Source organism: Carlito syrichta, unplaced genomic scaffold (assembly GCF_000164805.1).
Source record: "Carlito syrichta isolate Samal-C Ts95f unplaced genomic scaffold, Tarsius_syrichta-2.0.1 Scaffold307967, whole genome shotgun sequence".
Taxonomy (NCBI): domain Eukaryota; kingdom Metazoa; phylum Chordata; class Mammalia; order Primates; family Tarsiidae; genus Carlito; species Carlito syrichta.
In genome coordinates this window covers 52243-60949 of record NW_007252063.1, presented here as the reverse complement: position 1 = coordinate 60949, position 8707 = coordinate 52243, and positions in this window count along the sequence as shown.

Here is an 8707-nt window from a genome sequence, read left to right as displayed (position 1 = left end):
TTGATAAAAATTACAATACTATGCTGTAAATCTCCGTTAAAGTCTGTTTTGTTTTCACATCCACTTAAAGTAGAGCAGCCATTAGATTTTGTAAACAGATTTCCTTGTCTGCTTGTAAAAGGAAAGCATTTTACCCACTTGATTTTTTTAATCCATTTATACTGCTTATGGTAATTGCCCACCATAACTACCTTGAGTGCATGGATGTATCTCTTCTGTAGTCTTCTTAATGCTTGGCTCATGGGTACTCAGTCAGTTTATTGAGCAGGTATACTAGCTTTCTATGCTATATAACAAATTACCACAGTCTCAGCAACTTAACACAAAACATGTTGATTATCTCAGAGTTTCTAGGTTCAGGAAGGACTTGGTTGTGTCCTCTGCAAGAATGCAATCAGTATGTCACCCAGGCTCAGTCCTCATCTGGACTCTTCACTGGTGCTGGGTCCCTTTGCTAGTTGATTCAGGTTGTTGGCCGAATTCTTTTCCAGTGGCTGCAACACTGAGGGCTCCTCCTTCTTGATGACTGTCAGCTAGAGGCTTCTCTCAGCTCCAGAATCTGCCTGAAGTTCCTCGCCTGTGGGTGTTTCCACAGACCCTCTCACAGCTTAGTACCTTGAGGGAGAGGAATGGTTTCTATTACTAGACTGATAGCAAGATAAAATCTCATAATCAGGGGAGTAAAATCCTATCATCTTTTCCAAATTCTGTTGGTGAGGAACGGGTCATAGGTGCTGCCCACACTCAGTGGAGCAGGATTCTACAATGTCGGCACCAGGATGGAGAGACCACGAGAATCACCTCAACATCTCTTCGCCACAACAGTTCTCATTGTAAGAACCGGTGGCAGGGACAGCCCTGACATTCCAGTTTCAAACTGGAATTTAAAATGACATTCGAGAAAAAACACGTTAGCTTGGTCTTACTAAGGAAATTGTAAAATGACTGCTAAACTAGCCATTGGCTGTGGTGTTGTCACTACACCAGATTTACAGAAATACCACTGAGGTACAATGAGCAGTTCCCATTGTAAGAGGTAGGATCTTCAGGGAAAAGGAATATAGTCTTAGCTGCTCTGGCAGTGAAATAGCTCCTGAGTGCTGGGCCTTTGAATAACAGTTTGTTCTTAATGTACAGCTCACTTGTCTACTATTGTTGGCCTATAACAACCACAGAGGTGATTATATACTCTGTAATTATATGCTGCAGTTAATATGTATTTTACCATCTATTTATTCATAGGTCTGTTTCTCAAATAATCACTTAATTCTATGATATTTAAATCAAAAGCTCCAGGCTTTCTGGTCTTCCAGGATTGAGAATAATAGATGAATTATAAGCTATTTTCCCAAAAAAACAGCATGTTGGGATATATGAGACCATGTAGCAGAGAAGAAACCACATCTGATGATTCCTGACAAAACTTCCTACTTTTGTATCTTCCTAGGGTTCAAAAACAGATACTATTTCTGATTGCCCCTGCAGACCATAATTACTACTTTCTACTTAAGAGACACAATCTCTAAGGTAACCAGAATGCACATGCCGGAGATATTTATAACTAAGGCGATCTAAATTACAAGCATACTACATTTGAACCCTAAGGCAAAGACAACTTTTCCTCATGAAAACAATCAATTCAAGTCATTAAAATATAAAAATTAGCTGTATTGATTCATGTAAATGCTCGTGGGGGGAGCCCTTGGTGTCTGTTGCGCAGTAAGCGTGCGATGTTTGTCAGCCTGCCACCACGTGTAAAAATGAGCACAGGGCAATCTAGTGCATGTTCATCCTTCAAGATCTTGTCAGGAAACTGACGGAACACTCAGAAGGAGTGTGCTCATAGAAGAGAGCTTCACAAATTGACTATTGACAGAGGGCTGCTCAAGGTAAAAGGATATTGAATCAACCTGGGTCTACTGGAAGCTAATTCAATATTTGGGTTCAGTGGGACATAGAGTTATCAGAACTCAGAAAGAACCGCATAGTTGAAGAGGTCCACTCTGACCTCAAGTAAAGGAAAGCAGTGGATGACCCTGGCAGGTGGAGAACCACAGACGTATATACCACAACTCCTCTTTTCTTTTCTTTTTTTTCTTAATATTCTGCGGATACCTCCCATTGTCTGAACCAACCAGGAGCTAGAAGGCAAGAGAGCCTAGTTGATGCAGTCAGTAAATGTTGAGCCCACCTGGCGTAGAGTAGGGGTAGAAAGGTAAGAATAGATCAGGAGGGCCCATCCAGGATGATCCCTAGATCATGTCAATGTACACCAGTTAACTCAAAAAGCGTTATAAATAATTTTGTCTGATTTTTATTAAAATTCTAACTTTTGCCCATAGTCTGACTTCCATCAGCTATGCCTTACTTCCTTTTACGCCTGGGAAATATGGGTCAAAGATATGTTGCATCTGCTGCTTTCTAATATTGCTTTAGGACCATATCGATTATCTACTTCGTTCATTCAGATTTTGGCCTCTTTTCAAAAGTCATGGGACGTCTAAGATAAATTACTGAAATCTTGAATGTTCTTCTAACCATTCAGGGCTGGAGTTTCCCACAGACTCCTTCTAAGGACAATATGCCACTTCCTGAGGATTTCCGCCTTTGTACTGATTGGCTAAGTTTAGGAAATGTCTGTAACTCCAAATCTTCTTTAAAGGAAGGTCCAAGGGCTATATAAGGAGCAAAAAAAAAATTACCCAAGACCCTTCTACACAACTCCAAGTCAGCCTAAAATTCTCAGAACTCCTTTCTGAAAGCAGGCTAGCTAAAAGCTGGAGAGTATTTATGAAGCTTACCATAAATTATAACTTATTACCTAGCATTTTTACAATCTGTCCTTATACTCTTTATGTGGTTACAGCATCCACAAAAAGCTTTATGCCTAGATTTAAGCTAGAATATTTCAAAATTGGCACATACATCACAGAATGAACTCCTCCAGTTTTTTTTCTATGGAGAGACCAATATCTTCTTCACTTAAATTATATTAACTCTAAGCCAAATCATCAGTCTACTTGCTTTATTGTTTTTTGTTTTTACTTCTAAGTACTCATACAACTGTTTACAGATCCTTCCTACTTTTTCTCCATTCCAACTGGCTTCGGATCTTATAATCTTTTCTTTTTCCAATTTTAAATTAGAAGTAACCATTGAAATTTGTGGATCCTTTATAAGTTAATATTAGGGCAATAAAAGCTATGCAACCCAGTATTTCAATTCCATTGGGGTTAAACCTAGCCTTTGCATATGACTTAGAACTAGTCGACTTTTATTAATTTTCAATTTTTTCACTTCTTAAGTGTATTATATTGCTGGTAATCTTTTGATGAAATGTTGATGCTATGTATATAAAGTATATTGTAAATGTTAAGTAATATATCGAGATAATAGAAAAGAATTCCTAAATGAATACTAGGTGGATGAGAAAATTATTTGGACTTTTAGAGAAAGGTCTGCTGTGTTTATACATACATTAGTCTGATTTCATGAGTGTTGTTGTTTATATTTCAAGCAGACGGACTTCTTCTAAAGACAAAATGCCAAGCACTACTTTGAATCTTCATTTCATTGCAGTTACACAATTGAAAATCTTTTATCCTTTACGCTCAATGTTGTATATTTATCTTAAGCAAAGTTGTCTTTATACATTATCTGGCATGATACTTTCTCAATTGATATTATGGTAAAAGAGAAGGGCAAATAAGATTTTTTAAACAAATAGAGTAACAAACAGTGTTTTTAACATATTACCAGCAAACCTTAGCACATTATTAATAAGGCTAGTTAAGAATCTGCAAAATGCCAAAAATTATGTGAAAGCATTGTTGGGATATACAACCCAGAATTTCACTGTTTGATTTCTCTATGCTTGCTTTCTCTCATCAAAACAGAGGTCAACGGTAGAACAGGTGCAAAGTTTATACCATCCCTTTCTCCGTAGAACTGCCAGATTGAAACACTAAAAAGCATTTTTACTAAGCAATGAAAGTAAAAAGGCATATGGTACCTGATAGCTCCTCATGGACTATGGTTTTCTCAGCTTGAACATGGGATAAGTAAGCATCCTAAAAGTTAAACATATTAAAAGGTGCCATTTTTGTAACCTTCTCTTTTCACTTATCAATTTTCATTTGTTTTCCTGAAGCAGATTTTTTTAAAATTCCTGATTTTTAAATGATGCTTGTCTTTTTTTAATGTTTTAAAGTGATTATAATTAGCCTCCTCTCTCATAGCTTTGGATTAGAAATTTTAGCCAAGGGTCAGGAAGAGCACAATGGCTTCCCCAGCAAAGAGAGTCTCTTTAGTTCTTCCGTTAAAAAGATCAGCTGCCTTTGTATAAATGGGCCCCTTTGTTTGACTCAATAGATTTATCTTTAGGGAACAAAGATTTGAGTCCCAGCTATAATTTTTAGACTGCTAGAAAGATGATTCCAAAATTCAGACTATTGTGTGTCTTATTCCTGCTTAGGGCCAAGCTGTTCAAAGAGAATTCAAAGGTTTTTATGAACTGATTGCCTCCTTTGTCTAGTCTCATCTCTCTATCCTACCCCGACTTCCACGCATCCAATGCCTTAGTGCTACTAAATTCTTCACAGTGCTCCCCCAAAGCTGGGTGCTCCTACGGTACCACGACTTGGGTATGCATCTCATTCGGTGTATCCTGCAGCACTCTAAATAAACTTCTAATAGTCCTTATTGTACTCTATAATAGCAATATGTTTATATTCTATACTTTCCAAACAATGGAGAACAACTTGAGGGTAGGAACCTCATCTAATTCTTCTTTATATTGTGGAGTGTCTGGTGGATCAGGGGTTCCCAACCTCTGAACTGCAGACTGGTCCCCTGTCCCTGGCCTGTTAGGAACTGAGCTGCAAGGCAGGAGGTGACAGCCAACGAGTGGTGCTTTGCCAGCTGTCAGATCAGCGATGGCATTCGATTCGTATAGGAGGGCAAACCCTCTTGTGAACTGCACCTGGCAGGAATCTAGGCTGTGTGCCCCTTATGAGAATCTAATGCCCAATGACCTTCCTGCCACCCACCCACGCTGTGGAAAAATTGTCTTCCGTGAAACCAGTCCCTGATGCCAAAATGTTGGGGACCGCTGTGGTAGATAGCAAGCTCCATATAAATGTTTATGAATAAATTAATTGTGCCACCCACAAAGCTTGAGAGACCTGGAAGAATCCACCCCAATGCGGCTGGAGGAGTTTATTGACACCTGATCAAGCATAAGGAATCAACCTAATAATTCTTATCACAATCACATTGGTGTATGTGGAAAAGTGGGTTAACATTTGGGCCAGTTGATGGGACTTGGATCTTTTTGTTTCCAGTTTGAAATGAGAAAGATTGCATCACTGCCTGGTCTTATCTCTAACTTTCAATAGTTTTGTAGGTTTCAACTGATGTCTGTTTTAGTCACAGAAGAGAATGTCCCCGGAATACAAAATGATGCTTTATTTCTGTAACAGAGACAAAAATTTACCATCTATCTGTCAATCCAATTATAACGTGTAGTTTGCAAATAAAAGAATATAAAAACCATATTAATTTAATGTTATTATGATAGCCAGATTATATCAAAAGCAATCCATAAGGGTCTTTATGCATGTCATGTTCATTGTAGATTTGTTATATTTTCACCTCTAAGTGATAATACTGTGCTCTTAAAGGGATAGTCATATAAATGTGTATTTTAAGTTAATTTGTGTCCTCTTTATTCAGCCAAATGCTAAATGATGTGACCTTAGCCCATTGGTGAGAAACAAACAAACAAAAATATTAAATAAGAACAGAGCAAAACATCTATTTATGTGATAGATAGATAGATAGATAGATAGATAGATAGATAGATAATACACACACAACACACATCTATACATACATGCACATAGTACACTGGCAACAATCCCCCCACCCTCTTTGGAGAATACTCAGTTTACTATGTGTGATTAAATAGTTTGAAAGAAAATATGTGGAGAAATAAACTAAAATAAAGTTTAAAAGAACATAGATAAAACTTAAGTAGTTGAGAAAAAAAGAAGCTTCAACTGGAAGGGTTTTTTGTATTTATTTTTCTTGTAAATTTTATAGCCATTTACATATTAGTATAATTATTCTTTTGAATACTTATTTTTTCTTGCTATAAAGAGGCAAAGTATTAAATGTTACAAAAAAGTAAGTTTTATCTACTTTGGCTTACTATAGGCTGGGGTAAGAGGAAGAAAACACCATTAGATCTACTTGTCTTACCTCTATCTCACTGTACTCAATGTAAATATCACCCACCATTATTTCAGAAAATTTTTGTAGACAAATACTGCTTCATTAAATAAAGTTTTTTCCTACTATTAGAATACATATATATTTTTAGTTGGAGTCTCATTCTGTCACCCATACTGGAGTGCAGTGGCCTCTCCCGGCCACCGCAGCCTCGCCTGCTGGGCGCCAGCAATCCTTCTGCCTCAGCCTTCCGAGTAGCTGGAATTACAGGCATGCGCTACCACGCCCAGCTGATTTTTTTATTTATTGTAGAGATGAGGTCTCACTAAGTTGCCCAGGCGGGTCTCGAACCCGTGGGTTCAGGCAATCCACTCACCTCAGCCTCCCAAGTGTGGGATTACAGGCTGAGCCACAGATCCCGGCTTTAGAAAAGATATATTTTAAAAAACTGTGGAGTCATTTGAATTCCAATTAATTCTATTCTTGATTTCTTGCTATGCTAAAGTGTAAAACTTTCTTAAAAACATTAAGGAAATGAATTTATAATATCAATAATACTCCCTAACATTATGGTTAGACCAGCAGGCAGATGCTTACATAATATCTTTTCCCAATTTCAAGGTAAAAATGACAGGTATATTCTGTGAATAAATATGGTAATTGCAACACAATGGGAATTGCAAATTTGGAGTTCAGTCTCCATTTTAACAAGAAGTCATTTGCAGAGATAAAACTCTGGGGATTGGTGACTATTCAAAATAATGTTAGCCTTAAAAGTCAAATTCATAAATACCAAGGGAATGAATGATTCTTGCCTTGTATATTCCCTAAGATATAGAGACTTTCTTTCAAAAATATATGTTTTGTTCATTCCTGAGACGAGAGAGAGAGAGAGAGAGAGAGAGAGAGAGAGAGAGAGAGAGAGAGAGAGAGAGAAAGGAGAGTCCAAATTTGTAAATTATACATGATTATATTTCTTATAGTCTGTCTAATGTAGGAGGACCTAGACTGATAGAGTCAGACTTTAATGTTGAAACTCTCATTACGTCATCAGTTGGCTACACCCCCAATTTATCTTTTTACAGCTAAATTCATGTGCTTTCAACACAAAAGTGAAAGAAGTCTTCATGGAATCAGTTGTACTATGCTTCATTCTAAACCAAGCAGCAACCCTCTTATGGTTCATTGATGCATTTCACTCTATGAAGATTAAAAGTTACTTAATTTATGATAGCAAAGAAATAAAAAAGGTCCAGCTATTCAGACAGAAGCTCTCTGTTAAAGGAACTTCTAGAGCTCTATATTTTCCAAGTAACCGTCACGTATATGACTTTACTTTTCTACAGTTTAGTGAAGCCAGTTAACCGTTCTACAAGAGCAACCCCACCACTGAAAAATGAGAGGTATGAATTTGTCTTTCAGACATCCCCAATTATGATTAGAGTCTTGATTTGTTCCTTGGAAAAGAAAAGGGATCTCTCATTTGAGAAAATCCTGATTATAGCCAGTGAAGCTAGCTAAAATATATTAGAGAATAATAAAGTGAACTTTATTAAAAGGCACCCTTGGGTGCAATTCCATCATCCTCTGTAACTGAGAGAAGCAGAAATTGTCGCCTGGTTCTTTTAGTCTTCTTATACTTAGGTTTTTATAGAACGACTTTTACCAAAAGAATCAGGAGAATGTAATTACAGTCACCTTTTTAAATAATCTGTGAATGTTGGGTGGTTCATTTAGGATACAGACTAATTTCATACCTCCTTATTTTATTCATAAATTATTTGATGGTGATATTCCTTTCTCACTTGTGAGAATTATAAATTAATTCTCATCAATAATAGTAATGATTTATTAAGCCTCTAATATGCACCATACACCATGCTGCTTTCACTTACACATGCTATTTCTCTTTCTCACAGCATTCAGGCAAGGAAGTTGCCATTTTATCATCATTTTATGGAGGAGGCAATTGGCACTCAGACGGAGTTTCGCATTTCTTCTGTATCATTTAAAATGCCTAGCAATTAGCTGAGCAGATAGAAAGTTATCAATACATGTCGTTGGCTGGCTCCTTATTAAAATCCTCTAGTTAGTTGAACTTGCTTCCACTTCAACCGGTGGACACAGACTGTAGACATAACAAAACTGTTTGGATTGTTCCCCCTGAAGTTCCATTCAAAATATATGCACTAGAGGGCACAAAGAGAGCATGGCTAATGAAGGGATGGATGATTCCAGCAAATGATGCTATGGCCTGTAATGAGCTTAACACCTGGCAGATAATGCAAATGGCACTGAAAATTAGCTCATTTTTGGCTTCCTCATGCCCTGCGCAATTGAACAAAACTTGCATTGAAAATGAGCCCAGTTTGGGGTTTTGGGTTTTGTTTGTTTTTCTCTGTACACGTGTTTTGAATCTGAGCTATGACTCAACGCTCTGCACTCACGCGTTCCTCTCTTCCTGCTCCACCGAAAG